The sequence below is a fragment of the Pagrus major genome, chromosome 12 (genome assembly GCF_040436345.1).
Source record: "Pagrus major chromosome 12, Pma_NU_1.0".
Taxonomy (NCBI): domain Eukaryota; kingdom Metazoa; phylum Chordata; class Actinopteri; order Spariformes; family Sparidae; genus Pagrus; species Pagrus major.
In genome coordinates, this window is record NC_133226.1 from 24,358,176 (window position 1) to 24,377,315 (window position 19,140).

Genomic DNA, 19,140 nt, shown 5'->3' on the forward strand with positions numbered 1-19,140 from the left:
TCCCCCCATTGAAGTGGGACAACCCTTCGGACCCACAAACATCATCAGTAGTCGTCGACAGCGTTTATGTAAAGAGACGCGACCAGACATTTCCAATATGCCGTCTTCAGCTGTGATAGTTCTGCTTGCGTTACTGTGGCAATCATGGTATTATCACAGTGCCATTTATCTGTTAGAGATAGACAAGCATGGACCCTGCCTGCTCCTACCCTGCCAGACCGCACTGATATTATTGGAGCGGAACCAAGTGTGACAACTTCGCTGCTGGACTTTTGTTTAATTTCGGAGGTCAAATGCCATCAAAGCGGGGGAACGCAACGTTGAAATGCATCAAAATGCCGGACTGTCATGCACAAATCAGCAAAAACAATATAATGGTAGCTAGCTAGTGGGCTAATGAGACATCAGCAAACTGGTAGCGATTGTTTTACTTGTTATAAAGAAAAGGCCCTTGAATATCATAACCCTCGGTTTGAAGCGAGGCCCTGAGGAAACTATATTTGGATGTATGCATGTAGCCCTAACACTTCGCCCTACACCCTACCCCTAGGTGTGAACTCGCAAAACAGAGGGGATTTTGATTGGGCCATTGTCTATGAGGTGGATTCTAGTTCTTTCCTGTGAGATTTCCTAGAAAGACCTTCATTTCTTGTGCATCTCCGTGTGTGAGACTATGTTCCATCAATAGCGAGCAGTGGGAGTAATTTGTTGGTTAGGGGTGTTTTGGGGAAAGCAAAACAAACCATTTAGATCCACAAAAAGCCCATGTTTTTGTGGCCCTGCATTCAAATTTGAAGCCCTTTATTGCCATGACAAAGACAACATGGATCATTTTCCACAGTCATCATTAGTGGTCGATGGTACTGAAAACAATGAAATGGCTAATTGATTTCGATATTAATGAGCAGCAAGTGCCAGTGAAGGAATAAAGGCTACAGCTGCAGCTGCACGTCCAAACATGCAATCTAGAAGAAAATGAGAGACACACACAATAAAACAGATCATTTATCTCACAGAGCGTGTGATCAAATGCATGGAATGTAGCCTCCACAACACGTGTACATAATTGTATAGTTTGCCAACAAACAACCTCCACCTCCTTTCTGCTCCACAAACCCAAAATCAACATACAGAGTGAAACCACCCCTGTACATTGCTGTCAAACATGTATCAAAATCCCCTCTGTTGTCAGTGATTTATGCCTCCAACTAATTACATAGCCGTTCCTCAGAGAGCTGGGGTGAGTGGGAGGGGGGGGGAAGCTCGAAAGGGAGTGGGGGAAATGAGGGCAGGTCCTGTGCTACTAAAAGTCTGTGAGCCACAGTAAGGTGTTTGTGACGAGAGGAAACGATGGACAGTGTGGAGATTAAAGGACTTTGATATTAAAATACAGAGAACTATGTTACAGAATTAATATCACTACAAAGTGGTCTAGTTACTTTGAAAATTAAAAGAGTCCCAAGTGGTTTTCCCTGTCCGCTTTTGTAATGTGCCATAAATATTACAGAATAAGAGTTTAAAGACTTGAATTTAGGCCACTGTGTATCAAGCATTAGCAGAGGTGTCGGACTCAAGTCACAAAATTGAGGACTTGATGAACAATGACAACAGACGTGACTTTGACTTGATATTCATGACTTGAGACGGATGACTCGATGAAAGATGAAATCCATCTTTCTAAGAAACAAAGAAAGGTACATGAATGTGTCTTTTTTTCTAACTTATCAATTATGCATTTCTTGAGAAGACAACTTGTGAATGTAAAATACAATTAGGATGATTCAGGGCCATATAACCAGTTAAACATGGGCACCGGTGTAACGGTAGACTTCTAATTACATACTATTACACCCATTTCTTATCGGTTAGAAACGCCTCCTTAATACACTTGAATTGAACCTTTGGAGCTATAAGGCTATAAAACCATTTCAGAGCCCTACTCCCCATTGTTGTTAATTTAAGAGGCTTGTTATTGGAAATTCAAATATCAGTAACATTTATAAGGCCTAAGCAGGCTGCAACAGTTTCTGTTAATGTTGAAAATAAACTCAGCTTTTCAGAATTTCGTATAAATTGATTCTCTCCTCAGTACCTCGGGATGTGCTTGAGACTTAAAAGTTAAGACTTGAGACTTGTTTTCTGACTCACGCATGTGTGACTTGCTTCTAAAGGCTAAACGTCTTATCAAAATCAGTCTCTTTCATTTCCCCCAGCTGGCATGTGATCTTTAATTTCACAACCGTAAAGAAATATCTGAGCAAGTACGTTCAAGACAAGCAATGTTATTCTTTAATCCTATTGTTTCACAATAGCTCTGTTGGCGGTTTCTCACCAAAAAACCTCATTTAACTCATCACGACTTGCATTCAACACTACAGGTTTGGAGGAAGTGACAGACGACTTTTAACACGTAGAAAACTCAGAAGTGGCATCACTTGCTAAGAAAAAAACCCAATAAAACAAAAACACGATAAATTAGAAGTTGAAAAAAAGTCAAAAGTTCCTGATAAAGCCCTCGTTGCCATATTTATCTATTTAGCAATGAGCAAGCGTATTTCACTGGAATACACACCAGAGGTTTACGGGGTAGAGAGGGAGAGATAGCAGAGATATGTGAGTAATACCAGGATGTGATTATCTCTTTTTAGTTGGTGTGGCAGACGTTTATCACAGCAGCCACTCACCAAGTAATCAGTATCTGTAAAGAACTCCTTCCACTTTCACTGCCTAAAAACACTCGGTCGGCTTCCACTGCCGGGGCCGCCAGAGATAAAGATGTTACAAAGAGTGAGAGAGCAGACTCAGTGACAGGTTACAATAGGTTGCATTTTTTTTATCGCCCTTTATTAAAACTAAAATTGCCACTGTAGACTGTAATACAACATACCATTATCTCACTTGTTTTCTTTCTTCATGTTCGGCTTGTGTAGAGTTTTCTTGATCTGATATTTGGATGCTAATTTGAGTTTTTGTTGTAAGGACTCCAGGAAGATTAGTGACCACTAATAGGGAATCCTGCTTATTTTGAAAAGGTGCCAAAGCAATTAGCAGAGCAGTTGATCTGCAGAGACTGACTCAACTTTTGAGATAACTGTTAAATCACAAAAATGAATCGTTTATCAAGCAAAATGCAAAACATCCACTGGTTGTACCTTCCCAAACGGGAGGCTTTCCTGCTTTTCTGTTAAATACAGTTGAACATTTTGTGTTTCGGATAGTTTGATGAATAAAACTAAGCAACTTGAAGACATCACTCTTTGGTTTTGAGCAGCACTACATTTTCTATAGACTTGTAGATTCATTGATTAATAAAAAAAAACAAAAAACAACAGATTGATTTCAGGGAGGAAAAAATGTCACTTGCAGCCTTCAACAAATCCATGTCAGTAATTCTACAACCAAGTTATCCAGCTGTACAACAGCTGTAATCTTCAATCACAGCAGGGTGCATTAGTCCAGATCACTGCTGGCCTATGTCTTTTCTTATGATCCACACTGATCCCAGTCTGCTACTCCGGCTAACTCATCTTCCCCTCCAGTGACTCTGCCACCTTAGGAATGCCATTCCGGTCAGTCCATAATTCCCGCTCAGTGTTCCCAGTAATCCCTCTTCTCCGGCTGTTTCAGAGCGTACTTCCTTCCCTGCAGCTGCTGGCTGGCCCAGCTTGCTCTAATAATAGGACAACAATGCCCGCCCCACGCCCGGACACGGTCCACTAATGAAAAAAAAAAAGAGAGGAAAAAAAAAAACCTCAACATCTAATAAAGTCTGCGCCTGGAATCTGAAATATTTTAAAGGGTTTCCCAAACAAATTTACAACAACAGATGCTTTATCCCAAAAGGTCATAAAATGGTTATTTCACATAAATGTGTAATGTCACTACAATTACAGACGCCCGACTCCAGCAGAGCCACTTTCTAAATTGTTGATGTTTAGTACTTCTGTGTGTGGGTGATAGACTGCAGCATGTAAACACATGTTGGTGTAGGAATGATGATGAGGCTGCACACTCCGGCGAGCTACTATCTGTGGCAGAGGAGTCAGTGAAGACACTGTAATCATGCAGGAGCTGATAAATGAAGGCTACACACTCCTAAAGTAGTTAAACACCACCTTGTGCCTTTGCCACAGTGTGTTGGGAATGGGACAACGATTCCTCCAGGACACACACACACACACACACACACAGAACAGGTTATGAATAAATGTCACATTTAAGGCGCATGGTCCTGTCAGCCCCAAGCGGCACACATAAACACCAAAGAAAGAGTGGCATGAATCAGAAAAGAGTCTGGGGACACTGAGAGCTGGACTAAGTTTTCTTTTCTCATCTTCTGCTGTCCCACTTACAGAAGCAGAGCTCTGAATCACATGTTACAGCTCTTTGTGTGTCTGAGCCTGACATTTCTTCAGCAACCCTACTTTCCTCCCATTCATTTTCTTCCACAAAAGATACTTTGCTTATTTCTACCCCAACTTTGCCTCTTTCTCTGACAGATCTGCGTGATTATGTTGCTTCCCTGGCACGTGAAAAGCTTCCCTCCACACCTCCTCCTCTCTCTCTCTCAACCCCCCTCCGCCATTCCACCAAGAGAGCAATCCCGCAGAAAAGTTCACAAGTTTGTAAATCGGACCCCCCCTTTTTTCCTCTCGCAGGATTATTGGCCGGTGAAAGGACAGAAAAGAGAGAGGAATGCTGGTGCTCACCTCAGACAAGGTCCCACTGCCGCAGAGTAAGCAGAGGGGATATCATCCTCAATCCACACAGAAAACCAAGAGCAACAAGTAGTAACTCCAGAGATTTCTCCTCCCCTCTCTCGCACTCCTGCTTCCTTGCTCTGTTTCTCCTTCAGCACTCATTCAGGCTGCAGTAGCTGCAGTGGACTGAGCAAGTATGTGTGGTGTGTGGTGTGTGTGTGTGTGTGTGTGTGAGGGTGTGAGTGTGAGTGTGTATGGTCCTGTGGACTCCTGCAGGGATATTGACTCTTAGCAGGGTTCAGGTCCTCCCCCTTCTCAGGCTCACATAGCGAAAGAAAAAAAAGCTCACCCACACACACAAAAACAGAGGGCAGGAGAGAAATCTCTTTGTCTTTTGTTGCTTTCTCTCACTTCCTCGCTCCGTGTCTTCAAACGTCTGTAACTCCCTGCTCTACAGCCCCTTCCATATGAGAAAGACTATGTGTGTGTGTGTGTGTGCGTGTGTGCATGCACAGGGAAAGCCGTCGTGCCTCAGCGCCCGGGGCCAGTAGGAGGAGAAAGGAGGCGGAGTTTAGACCTCGGAGAGCTGAATTCCTACCTCACGTCCAACCAATTGGAGGCCTTGTTGCGGCTGACCAAAACCGCGGGGCCAGGCCGGGCCTCACTACCACACTCCAGCTTTAAAGCATTAGCTGAAGTTTGCTGTGCTGTTAGGCTGCATTCTACAGCAGTGTGTGTGAGATCACTGCCGATTTGATCTTGGGAAACTACCTGTCTTTCTACATAATGCCATTTAAATGTTTTAATATTAAACATCCAATGGAAACTCTTATTCTGTGGTTGTTACAATGGCAAGCCAAGGGAGTGTTATCTACGCAGCACATTTCAGACACAAGACATTAAAAACGCAAATTACTCTTCACAGCTGGAATTGACAGAAGGTGGCTGATTTACAAGACTTACAAAGAACAAATAAGCCTCACTTGTTTCTCCTCAGTTTAAGAGATAAACTAAATTTGCAAAAACCATTCCAGGCAAGTTTCCAAACCTGGTTTTTAAGTGAAAGATTCGAGTCACCACACAAAACTATGCCAAAACTACAAAAGGTGTTTCCTCGTCTCTTCCCACGTCCCTCCCTCCTTCCTGTCAAAGAACACTATTCTCATGTTTCGGGTGCTGTCCTTGGCCAGACATTTGTCAAGCAAAGCATTTGTCCACAGACGTGACAGCAGACCCCCCTCCTCCTCCTCCTGCTATTCACACCAGTGTACTTCTGGATACTTCAACTTCTTCCCTTTCCTTCCCCTCGAGTTCTCACCACATCTAGTCTCACTCACATTAAATCCTCAGGGCTGTGCAATAAGAAAAATATCACATGATGATGTGTCCTTGTAGAAAGTTGCTTGTCTGTGTTATGTCTGCTTTTATTCCAATACAGTGATGCTATTCATCACCTCATTGTAAAGAAGAAATTAAAATATATCATCGAAGATGTTTTTATAACGAGACAAAGAGTCTACAGTCACACTAATGTCTTTAAGTCTGCACTTAACAGCAGTGCATCACGCAAAATGAGCTCATCAGGAAGCTAATAAGCTGACAGTGACAATGCTAACATGCTGATGTTAACAAGTATAATGTTAGTTTAGCGTGTTAGCATGCTAACTAGCAGAAACCACAAAGTGCAGCCGCAGCTGATGAGAATGTCATCGGTTTTGCGGGTTTCGGTCAAAAGTGAACTACTGAAATTGAAATGAACCAAAGTGAAGGGATCACCAATATTATTACAATTCATTCATCAATCTAGACACTTCACTAAAAACTGCAAATGTCAACCTCATGGAGGAAGTGACAAAGGAACCGTGAATGTTTAATTCCATGGTAATCCATTCAATAGTCGTTGAGATACTTCAATCCGGATCCGGAAGACGGACAGACGGACCAATCAACACGGACATCCTTTGAGCCATGCTGAGGCTAAAAATGTAGAGAAATGCAAAAATGTTCACAGAAAATAGTCGTGGCATCAACATGAGCTCTATAGACAACGTCGTCACATTTACCAAACCACAATGCACAAGACACAAAGATGAAACCTGAGAGAGGAAATCTGTTGTGAAGTCACGTGTGCGTCTCTACGGTGTTGCTACAATTACCATTAAAACTATCTGGGTGTATTAACATTATTAAGCCTTCAACAGACCATTTAGTTCTTTAATTAGCAAGTTTTTCCACTGACTGACCTGACAGATATTGTGATAACAGGATGTTTCCTTTATTTATCTTCTTTGATATCTACAGCTAATTATAATCACAGCAACAGAGCGTTAAAAAAGTCATCAGGTTGGAATAAACTGATGACAGACAGCTCTGTGTTTCCTCCACTGCACATTTTGTGAGTCCTGGCTTCCAAAACCAAAATGGAAACAGACCTGTTTCCACACATAGCCCGTAAATGTTAAATGATACAAATTGTTCTGGTGCAGAGACCGTCTATGACATCGCTGAGGCCTGAATAAATACGTTGATCTATTACTTTCATGTGTTTCTTGGGTCTGAGGCATCCAGCACGACTATAAAACTCTCCAGTGAAACACTGTGTTGTGAGTGTGTCTTTGTTTGTTGTGTACCAAAGCTTGGTGATGAGACTGACACATTTTGGCATGTGATTACTCCGTGTTTTTGGAGACTGGCTTGATCACTTCCAAATTTCCAAAACAGTTTCGAGGCAATTAGTGAGGCTTCTTTTTCCAATGTTTTTTGCTGAACAGTGCAGTGTTGTACGGCCACACATGCCAGTAAAAAGTACCAAGTACAGAAATATGTCAGACAGATGTCTGACCACCTTGTATCGTGTTTCTGTTTTTGCGTAGTAGCTGTCATTGAGTTATTACTGTACATATAAATTCTCTGAAACACATTTTCTCAGTTTTAATGATGATTACTGATGAAAACTGATGAAATTGTGATTAATGGGAAACACACTACGTCTTTGTAGTAGAGCAGAATGTTCAGAATGAGGTTGATTGCAGTCATACTCACTGTTATGGTCAGAAATGCTCAAGGCTTTGCGAGTAAGAGAACCTTTTTGTGGGCCAGATATTTCAGAGAAGACTACTGAACCTTCAGCAGAGATTTCAGAGAACTTTTTCAGTACTGGATGGTGCTCCTAAGCCCCCAGGATTCAGCCTGCAGAAAGTAGGCTGGGAACCGAGCAACACTACTACTATCCTATTCCACACCTACAGTACTTCATGTGCAAGGACTGAACTGCAAACCTTACAGCTTGAGAGACAGACTGCCTTTCCCCATTCCAGTCCTCGAGCTGATTTAACCTTCAATAAATTAAGCTGTGGTTGAATTTATATTGCAGTTTGAACTAGGATTGCACTCAGCAAAGCACATACCCTCATAGATACCAGCCACCACATTTGTTTTTCATCCAGAACTATGTATCATTCCCTGAGAAATTAATGAAAATAAAGCCTCGCTATGTTAAAGAAAGGGAGAAAGAATTCCTGGATCTGCACCAAAAGTTCAGAGACCCATCCTCCAACAAACAAACCAACAAACAAACAGATATGGGTGTAAACATAACCTCCTAGGCAAAGGTAACTAGGGGTATCCAATCTGACGCCTTTAGATCGTGTAGAGATCGTGCTATTTTATGCCCTTTTACTTCTTTTCAAACTTGTAGATAAACGCTTCATGAACAAACCAATAGATCGAAGTAGGCAACTTCACGGCTACTCGGATTGGATGAAAGTCTGCCTAAAGTCTGCAGGGCATCTCAAAATTGAGAAAAAAATATTGAAATTTTGACTGTAGTTCATGATTGCTTTAAAATAGATCATTATGTAATTCTTTGGCCGATAGCCCACCCCTAACTTGAACCTCGTTATCAGAACCAGAAATACTTTATTGATTCCTGTGTATGTTACAGTTTGTTCTTTTTAGAATAGAAAACATCACACTGTAAATATAACAAGACTTAGATGGAGAAAGATAAAACGACAAGAGCAAGCATTGCCCAGCTAAATGCTAATGCCTTTAAACCCTATTAGTATCATGTGCTTCTATTTAACTATGATTACTCTCCGTCTTGGCTCCTGCTGATCCGAAAGTCTTCTGATTCTGGTCTATCCTTAGAGTTACATATTGCTCATTACTCGCACTGTAATTAGTAGTACCCACATACTGTTTGCATTAGCATGTGGTCGCCTGGTGGTTTCGAGGTTAAACCCGTAAGACTACAATGCTTGTTTAAAGTCCAATTCCACCATCAACAAACAATTACCAGGAAAAACACAGACAAAGACGGAGTGAGAGTAAAAAAAATGGGAAAGACAGAAACCCAGAGGCTGAAAAGACAAAGTGAGAGAGTACATTGGTATGTGGGCTATAGAGTTACACCAGGACAAAAAGTGAAGCGGTGAAGTCCAGTTCTATAGACAACTCTGACACGCCTCTCCTTTTATCTTCCTCCCTGTTTGTCTCCCTTTCCGTCTCACCCCCTGTCACTCTGTTTATTTTCCTGAGTCCACTTGTGTGCGTTTATGTCCAAGAACGTGTGGAAAAATCAAGAACATGCAGAGTGAAGGCTGTGTTTAGTCTATGCATACGTTTGTGCATATGAGCGTGTTAACGTCAGGTTTCTCGGGAGTTAAATGCGCAAAGACTGATGCATCTCCCTTGAGAGACAGCTGTTTTGTTACTGTTGAAGCAGAGTTAAGAGCACGACTGCAAAAATGGAGGAAGAGGCAGGGTATACGGGAGACATGAAGAAAATACAAAGCAGTGTACGAGTGGCAAGCAGAGAGCAAAGGAATAAAAAGTGCCAATGTGACAAAAAAGCCATCAGTGAAAAACAGCCTGTCTAATGTGTATCTACAGAGCCCTAATGATCTGCCTCTAGAAGTAATTCTGCCATTATATATTCTGTTGAGTGCATGGGTGCTAAAAGAAAAAAAAAAAAAAATCTAAATGTTTGTGCTGAGGCTCAACTTAATGCATAACAAAATGACACTGGGCTCCTTAAAAAGCTGAGTCAGAGAAACATTTACACATTAGACTACATCCAATCAGCTTACGGCTCATCTCTTTTCCTCTTGCCAGAAAAAAAGTGGAGGAATAAAAAAGGACTGTGTATTTCAGTAGTAGAAGGAGTTGGACGGGGGGACAGTCAGGAATGCCAACAACTGCCATTTTGGAGACAAAGGCACTTGTGTGCGGCACGTGGGGTCAGGCCGCTACCATGCCTACCATGCCAGCAAGAGCTTTTTGTGGAAGGATTCCAAAGCGAATTCAACTTATAAAAGAGCAGAACTGGGGCGTCCCGGGGGCCCGGCGGTCTGACATGCATACCACGGAGCTATTTAGCTGTCAAGGCCCTCAAAGGTCGCTCGGCCCTTTACCATTCCGGATGCCAAATCAATCAAGGAGACTGATAACAGATATTTGGTACCAATATACATAACCAGTAATGGACAGTTACTAACTACAATTTACTGATGTACTGGACTTAAGTATAATTTAGAGGTATTTTACTTCAGTACTTGTATTTCTTGCTACTTTAAACTTCTTCTCCACTTCATTTTTATATGCCATTCTTTGAGAGCGCCCTTAAAGAGCAGAGCCCTTCTGCCAAATCCAACAGTATAATCTTTCATTATAATGGTCAACTCTTTGATGAAAGTGTCTGACTGAACTTACAGAAACACACTTTCTGTGTCTGAAAGCTGAGCTTGTAATTAAAAAGAAATCCCCAACAGAGTAACTTTGTCCTAATGTTAGAGCTGCAACGAAACAGAAAATCAATCAGCAACTATTTTGATAACCAATTATTTGAGTGTCAGACATTTGCTGGTTCCACCTTCTTTGCCTTTTATAGACTAAGTGATCCATTGATCATAAAATCGAAATTAAAAACATTTGCATGTACAGTATATGTAAGTAATTCATCCTGAAATAATTGGCAGATTAATCTAGACTGAAAATAATCATTAGTTGCAGCCCTTCTTAATACTAATAACAAACAAACATAAAAATCTTTGCAATCTTGATATAACGCCCGTTTCATCTATTTTTTTAATTAATTGAAAGCATGGACCCACATTAATTGTTTACATTGTTATATCTTGATTTAACCTTACCAAGCTCATGTTCTTAAATGCTCACACATGAGAGTTTTACATACAGAATACACAGATCAAGTTTTTTCCATTTAAGAAAAAAAAAAAAAAAAAAAAAAAAAAAAAAAAAAAAAAGGTACAGTATGTAAGACTTGGCCACCTGTTGAATAAATACTCAAAAATATAAGTAACTTCTAATTGCTGCTAATTGTAGCTGCAACTTGCTGGTTATCATAGGTAGCCATGCAGCTAGCAGTCAGGACTGGGAGCTTGGAGCACCAGGGAAGTGTTGGTGTTTACTCTGCTACCATGGGAGCTTTGGAGTGGGATGGGCCATTCTGTTGATTTTAGTGAACTGTCACTTATTGCACCTACAACCTCATGATCATGGATGAATTAAATGCAATAGTACAAAAACAAAGTGGAAAAAATAGCAAAGACTTCACAAATGCCTCTCCAGTGCTCATTTCAGGCTCAAATTACTGTATTTTCCCACCAGCGTTTAGACTGAGAGACTGTAAATACTCCAGTGGATCATCACAGATCTGTAACTGGGTAAACCACATAAACAATGTGGAGGGATAAACAAAACACTGATTAAGATCGGTTGATCTCGCCATTCGAGCATCTTTCCATGATAAGAATCTCCCGGGAAAAAGGCTTAAGCCCGCTGCTGACGTTCATGTTCGCTCTGACTTCCACATAGTCAATATTTTAAAAGTCTCTCTCCTCAGCTCATCCCCTCGCCACTCTCACCCTCTCTGGCACTCTGTGCTCAGTGTGGGACCGGCACATTTACATAAGATTTCCAGAAACATGAAAAGCACATTCCCAACATAAATTTGTTGTGAGCGTGTAACAAGCTCATGACTGTGTTTGGCTCACTCTCTGGCCCTCGCAGTCAATTCAACTTAGACACACATCAGACTCTCCTACAGCAAAACATACCATGGACACACACTGGCACCCACACACATGTACACCACACTAACAAGCTTAACATCTACATAACATAGAGCAAAGGCACAATTTACATTTGTATACACGTTCCAGTTTTTCTTAACTCTCTATTGTCTCATATACTCTGCACTGCTTCTCTCTGGTTCTCGTCCCTCCCTCCGTCCCTCCACGGCAGCGCTCTGTTGACTGACAGTCTCTCATCAGGGAGGCTTTCTGACAAATGGGGCCAAATGGAGTCGTGCCACTGTTGCTGCTGGCCCCAAGTCAGCTCTCTGAGGTTGTTGCTTAGCTCTGCTCTTGCAGTGTTATTTATATCCACCATCACCCGACTAGTTTTGAGTGTTTGATGGACTTTTCATGTGTGCGTTAGGGGTTAGCTGTGAATCTTTTGGTTTGTTTTCTTATATTCTGGCTCGCAAAATTGCATTTCCATATTTATTTGATGAAACAATACAATTCGAAAAAATGCTGAATTACTGTATTTCTGAATTCCATATGACTTGACAACACAATGAAACAGCCATAGAGGAACAGATAAAGAAAAACAATGCTTGAGATCTGTTCTTGTACTTTTAAAATAGATGACTTTTAACTTCTTTGTTGTTGTTTTTTTACGACTGTGTAAATCTGAAATAGAGTTGGTTGGGAACTATGTGGAGTTGGAAGCAGCCTTTTTCTGACTGCAAGAACCTTTTAAACCCGTACTCCACTCTGCTGCTGTCAGTTGTCATTTCAGTGCGAATCATCACAACCCTCCCTCTACCCCATTCACCTCCAGTGCCCAGGTCTGAGCTCACCAGAAGCTCACTGATCTTTATATTCATCCAGATGTCAGCCATGTTGGACTTTGATCCAACCACCACCAGCAGTGTCTAGACTTTATCAGGCTTTCCTACACTACACACAGCGTCATTAACCCTTTAAAATACGTTGGCGTCATGATAAGGATCTACTCTCCAAAGGCTAAATTCCTCATCTTTACTGTGCACATGTCAATAAATACTTGTTAACTCGTAATAAGTTGCTCCTGATTGAAACGACTTGAGTCTTAAAAAGAGCAGTGTAAAGAGAGCTGGGGCTAATTATGATCCATTTGCCAATTGTTTCATTGTGGTTTCGTACCATAAACGGACAGAAAAACTACAACAGAAACTGTCACGCTCAACAGATTGCCACTCTGGAGACAGACATCTTGGCGTGGACTGTCTCCTTTATAACATCCATCACAAATCACACGATTGTAAATTAAAAAGAACGACACCATGACTTCAAACTCAACTCAAGCAATCACTTGTATTCTGGCATCGGTTTAATTTGCTTTGGACAGGACAAACCCAAAGAAAAGTTTTGTTGAGTTGAGCTGAGTTGAGTTCTAGAGGCTCCTCAGTTCCTTAGATAATCTGGCTAAAAGGCAAACTGTAGAAGCATAAATCCTTTCTGAAAAGTCCCATCATAGTTATTCTTAGTCATCCAGACAAAATTACCAGAGGCTGGCTTTTTAAAGTCGCAAACATGGCGATCACAGCAAGCAGCTCTAAGGAGTGAAAGCATCCTGAAATGTACAGAGGATGCATCAAAACCTGGTTGTTCCAGCAACCTTTATCCAAATATGTGGAGTCAACACATGTGCATCCTTGACCTCCTCAAAGAACCACCTAGTCAACTTTGTAGTAAATATATATAGCTCAACAAAGCTTCTAAACATAGATCACTGAGGTCTTTTCTCTTTGTCCTTCATGCCTCTTTCGCTTCAAGCTTTTTCTTTCTCATTCTGAGCTTCTCTGTGAAGCACTATCCATTATGCAAATAGCCACAGCGATCCTCTTGTGTGGCTGCAAGGCTGAGCGCAAATGTGTGTGGTTTGTGTTGGGTTCTTTTTTTTCTCTGTCTTCAGAAACATCCAGTTTTCGCAACAGATAACATCAAACGAAAAGCACGGAGGCGAAATCCCGTCAAAAGCGGCCACTTGAGATACGTTTGAGAAGAATTTTAAAGCCGAGTCGGAAATGCTATCAGTCTCACAATCTGACATGTTGTTTTTCACCTCATCAGTTTTGAATTCTTGGTAACTCTTGAGACTTGGTATTTTTCACGAAAACATTCAGTTTGTTTGTGAAGGTGATGCTTTGCTTTCTTTCTAAAATGACTTATTGGAAACCATAACAATCACAAGTCTATCAGGGCTGGTTAAGAAAAGCCTGTGCCCCAACACACGGTTTGTTATTTCAAAACACTCCTGACGTTCCTTTCCAACCAAACTAATCCAGTGCCACTCGCCTTGACTTCTGGAGGAGCATGACAAGCAGCATGCCTTTTATTTGCACTTGCTCATATTTTCTTAATGCTTCTGATAATGCCAGAGCAGTAGGGTCAGAAGCCCATTAGAAAAGAGTGACTATGTGGAACATTAAACATAAAGCTGCTCGAGACAGGCTGGCCGCCCCAAATGAGGAAGTCTGCTTGAATTTCCGGAGCCATCAATATCCAGGAATCAGAAGCGACATTACAATCAATACACAATCTGACCTACTGTATATGCTCTGTTCTCACTGGCGTCTGGCCTGGGGAGGTGTTGTAAGGGAACAGAATCACAATAGTTTATGCAAAACTTTGCAACTCAATAATTACAGATGGGATGTTTTCCTCCATAGCCGTCCCTCTTTGGGATTTCAATTAAAAATGGTTAGTGATGTTTAAAGGTTTTAATTAAGTGGGTCCCCAGGACTCAAAGACTGAAGGGGGAATGGGTCCACAATAAAGAAGACAAATTGTAGTGTTTAACTGCAGACTTTTAGTTATATCCATCTTTGTTGAAAATGAAATAAATTAAATCTGGAAGCTTCAACAGTGACACGTCATCGTGACATTTTGGTGGCATTTTCAAACGTCTTTCACTTGTAAACTGAGGAAAAAACGGTCGATTGACACTCAAAATTAGTGAATACAGCATCATTCAGAGTTGATTTTTCTTAACAGTGGCCATGTCAGTATATTTACCAAAATCAAACGAAGAAACATTTTTTATGTTACCTGGAAAACAAGAATTTACATGTTCTATAATGCATATGAGTATGAGTTTGGAGTTTTACGTCTTCAAGCACTTATAATCAATGGTTTTATGATAATGGATCAAATGACAACGCGAACGGTCTCGATTATCACCTGACTCTGTAGCTCCCCTTGAATTTTAAAAAGATTTAAAACTAATGTTTGGCTGTCCAATCCCACAACTTTTACTGATTTGGTTCACTCTCACCACTCTCATACATTTGTTTTTTATCCCCAGCATGCAACTATTTTCTGCAAAAAAAAAAAAAACCTACTGTACACTACCTGCTCAGCACCAAATAGCAGACACGCAAAAGTTAGTGACTCGCTGGTGAACATAGTGGAGCATTTAGCAGCTCAAGAGCCAGATGTTTGCCTCGGGGGTTCGTAGAGTCCAAAAACAGAGCAGAAATAAAACTGAATAATGGACATTACATTCATCCGTGGGCCAGAAACACATCTCCTAATGAATGCTAATGTTGCTCCGTAACTGCTCGATATCTCAATCAGAAACTGTTTGCTAACAAGGTAAAAATATCTTGTTTTAGCTTTTAGCTTAATGTTTTGGTTTCATAGTCCACACACATTTATTGGACAGCAAAAAAGACAAATTATACACCACTTCTAAAACACACCGCAGCAACAAACTGACTAAAATAGCGACTTGCTAGTGAAGAAAGTTCAAAACCCAGATATTTTTCTCAGTTGCGCTCAAGTCTCACCTCTGACGTCAAACTCAATTACCTGAAACTCTAAAATAGCCATTAAAAGAAGTTGGATGAACCTGAATGATTTCACTCTGCCTAAATATCTCTCCACCAAAGGTTTAAAATCTAGACTTGCTTCCCAAAAGTAACACGCCCACCACACAAGCCTCCACACACGCAAACATGTTTACAGCTGAATAACAGGACAGACTAAACAGGTTTTTTTTCACCAGTCTCTAAACCCTTTAGACAGCACTCATCTGCTGAGTGAAGAAAGTCTCTTGTACACCAGAAGGAACTCGACTAAACCATGAGGCCTAGTGCAAGATAGTGTTTCCCCTCTTAAAACTAGATTAAAACTTATAAGCTGACATCCCGGTTGCTAAATTTAAACACCCTGTACCACCCAGCTCAGACGTCTGGCAAGATTTTAGCACATGACAACACGAGCAAGAATAAATCTTTTATTAAAAGCTGAGCATTCTTCGAGACAAAGCCCTGCAGCGCTTTCACCCACAAGACCACACTTTCATCTGGATGAAATTTTGGGAATTTCAGAAGTGTAGTCAGAAACCCTAACTCGCCTCAAAATGGAAAATGAGAGAAAAGCCCCTTGTTTTTCACAAAAATGCCTATAGTGAAAGAGGAGAGATCTGGTTTGATCCCCCTGTCTCATAAAAGTTCTGGCCAAACACACAAAAAATGTCCCTGTGTTTTCTCCTCGAGTACATGAGCAGGCATTCAACCTTTCCCCAACTAGGACAAAAACATGCAGACCTATTTACATGTCAATGAAGGCCATGGTTAAGGACTTTTCTCTGCCTCTCACTTTGTACTTAGCTCCCTCAAACTCCTTCTAGTCTCTGTGTGATCCTACGAGTATGTGCTCTTTTTGATGCCTCAAAAAGGTCCGACTACTTGTAGAGAGAAATACTCCTCGTGGGATTCTCAGCTTATGGTGCTTTTCATTAAAGTTGGGAATTCAGAATCTCCAAGTTCCCAGTCGTGAATTTCAACTGGAACAACCGGAGAGGTAAGGCCTTGACACACCAGGCCAATGGTCAGCCATCGGCCAAGTCGTGTCAAGTCCATCGGTGGGTGTCTGTGGCCGTAGTTGTTGAAGCGTGTCTTACACTATTGGCACTAGTCGGGCCCTTATCAGGAGCTTTTTGGTGTGAATGTGCAGAATCGTAGCAGAGCCTGTTGATGAGGTGAAATCTCTCTGACTGGCTGTTCAGTAAGCAAATCAGTGAACAAGAAAATAAAAAAAAGAGAAGTAAAGTCCCTTGAACCTGTCGCTGTAGTATCCACGACTTCACCCATTTAGCGCTGTTTCTCTTTATTTTAACCTCCATCTCTTCACCAGTGCCATTTTAAACATTCAACCAATCTTTTGTTTTCCCCTTTTAAATGACGAATACAGACTACCGCCACCTGGTCGGTTGGTGGTCAGTTGTAGTCTTTGTGGCGTATTCAAGTTCGGTGCGTCATTCCCAAAAATATCTAAATCCAAGATGGCTGCCCCATCAACAGTAAGTGAAATCTGTAGAATATACCGATATGAGCACTTATGTCTTATTTGTGTCACATTAAATCAGTCTTATACGCAGCACTGTCCAACTTCCTTCTGTCGACATGTTGCTACTTGTTTGTATGTGCAAAAGACCACATAATGCGTGTTATGTCCAAAAGAGCAAAGCACAACAATGGTTGTCCTGGTGGCGTCCATCTCGGTTTCCCAAAATTGTCGTACTGGAACGTGGTTAACTCAGGTATGACGTCATTCCCTGCTCCAATTTCCGAGTAAGATGGAACACAGCATTACTCATGAGAAAAGTGGAGGGTGCACTGTTGTACCACAGCTCTAGACTTATGTAATACAACTACAGATGTGGACTGAGTTCATTCACAGTGTCTGACTATTGTTTGAGTTATTTAAGTGACCACTTTTTACATTGGCTTGTCTGATAGCAATACCACTCAGACTATTATCTGAAGTACTGCACAGCTCGAGCATCAGCAATCCTCAACTTTCACATAAAACAGGAGATGGGTATATGCAGTCACAGTGTGTGGGCTAGCATATTCAACTTGACGTAAACAGAACATCAACATCTACTTTATATGTTAAATATGCAAAGCAATGAGTGATATGTGAAAAAGCATGCATATAAAATGCACAGCAAGGATTTGCTCTGAGATTAGTTACAAACAACAACAACAGCAATGATGTCTGTGTGCATGAATGTGTGTGTGTGTGAGTGTAAATTGATGCCGACGAGCCTCGGGAAGCGTGAACTCCTCCTGAGGCTTGCGAGCCTGAGGTGAGAATGTAATCGGATGATACCAGATTATTGCCCTTTCTACTCATACTTTTCTATTTATATTCTCTCTTATATCTTCGGGCCTGTGCGCAATGACAGACGCTGGCTGACTGGTTGAGGAGAAGACGGTAGTCAACCGCTGTCCGGAGTTGTAGTTTTATGTTCGAAAACCTTAATGTGAAGGTGAGAAAATGCTCCACTGTTCTCACTTATTTGGGTAAGATTGTTAACACAAGTTTCACATCTCTAGAGATGGATAAAAGTGGTGAGGTCTGGACTTTAGGAGTTTTCTTTCCCCTTTTCTTTGTCTCTCCGTTGTGGCAGAAAGCCCAGTGCATAAAGCACTGTGGCTTAGACGCTGGCGAAAAGAAACTATGGTCTCTTGGAAATATGTTCTCTGTTGACTCATTCTGTTAACCACATTCTTCATCAGCGGCACAGCAGAGTCCTTCCCATCGGCCATGAAGACAAAACACCGTCTTTTCTGGCCCACTTAATAACACACCATTTTTTTCTGCCTTTTAACTATCTAGTTTAGGCTCTAACATTTGGAGCAGTGGAGAAAAAAAAAGAGGCAGCGGAAAATGAGGGGGAAGAGAAAGAGTGAGCACTCTCACTGGCCTACAGTGCAGTCCAGATCCCCCTGGATTTATTTGTGTACATAACTCTCTCTTTCTGTCTCTCCCCTTCTCTCTCCCTCTTCCTCTCCCACTTTCATTCTTTCGTGCTGCGCCGTGGCTCTAACACAAACACCCACATGCTGCAACCGCTGAACAGCATACAAATACACAGATTCATGTAACCTTCAAATTATCTTGCTGCTTTTGAACAGAAATGGTACACCCACGGCCCTCGCATCTACCACAGTTAATTATTCCATTCAAAAAAGGACGAGAGGAGAGCTTCCTGCTCCACGGAGCTCACCCTAAAAAACAGCCAGATGCAAGACGGACAGAAGACAGAAAGCATACTCCAGAGAGACATCATTCAACATGCAATTCTGAACTTTCTCAACTACAGCAAATTCCAAAATCTTATAATCTTGTTTAAGTAGCCAGGATCCTGTTAAAGTAATAGGGCCATTAGAGCAAAATGTCATTAGCAGGTTGTTGATTTCATCACATTGCCATGTAACACCCCTCACCCCTTAACCCCCTACCCACCAGAACAGACTGAAGTCCCATTCATCTGACCACAGAGGCCCTAGTCAACAGTTAAAGAGCCAAATGGAGAGCCTGGTCATATTAGCAAGCTAACGGGAAAACCATGT

The 19,140-nt window shown here is 41.5% G+C and overlaps 1 protein-coding gene across 4 annotated transcripts in view; it reads right to left on the reverse strand.

The window, feature by feature from the left end:
- dab2ipb (DAB2 interacting protein b) overlaps positions 1-19,140 on the reverse strand; it is a 154,076-nt gene that overhangs the window by 121,797 nt on the left and 13,139 nt on the right. The window contains exon 1 of one of the 4 annotated variants that reach the window (XM_073477928.1): positions 4,710-4,911. The exons of the other annotated variants lie outside the window; for them this stretch is intronic. The gene's annotated coding sequence lies outside the window, so the exon portion shown is untranslated. Of the gene's footprint in view, positions 1-4,709; positions 4,912-19,140 lie in introns of those variants that run through there. 4 annotated transcript variants of the gene reach the window in all.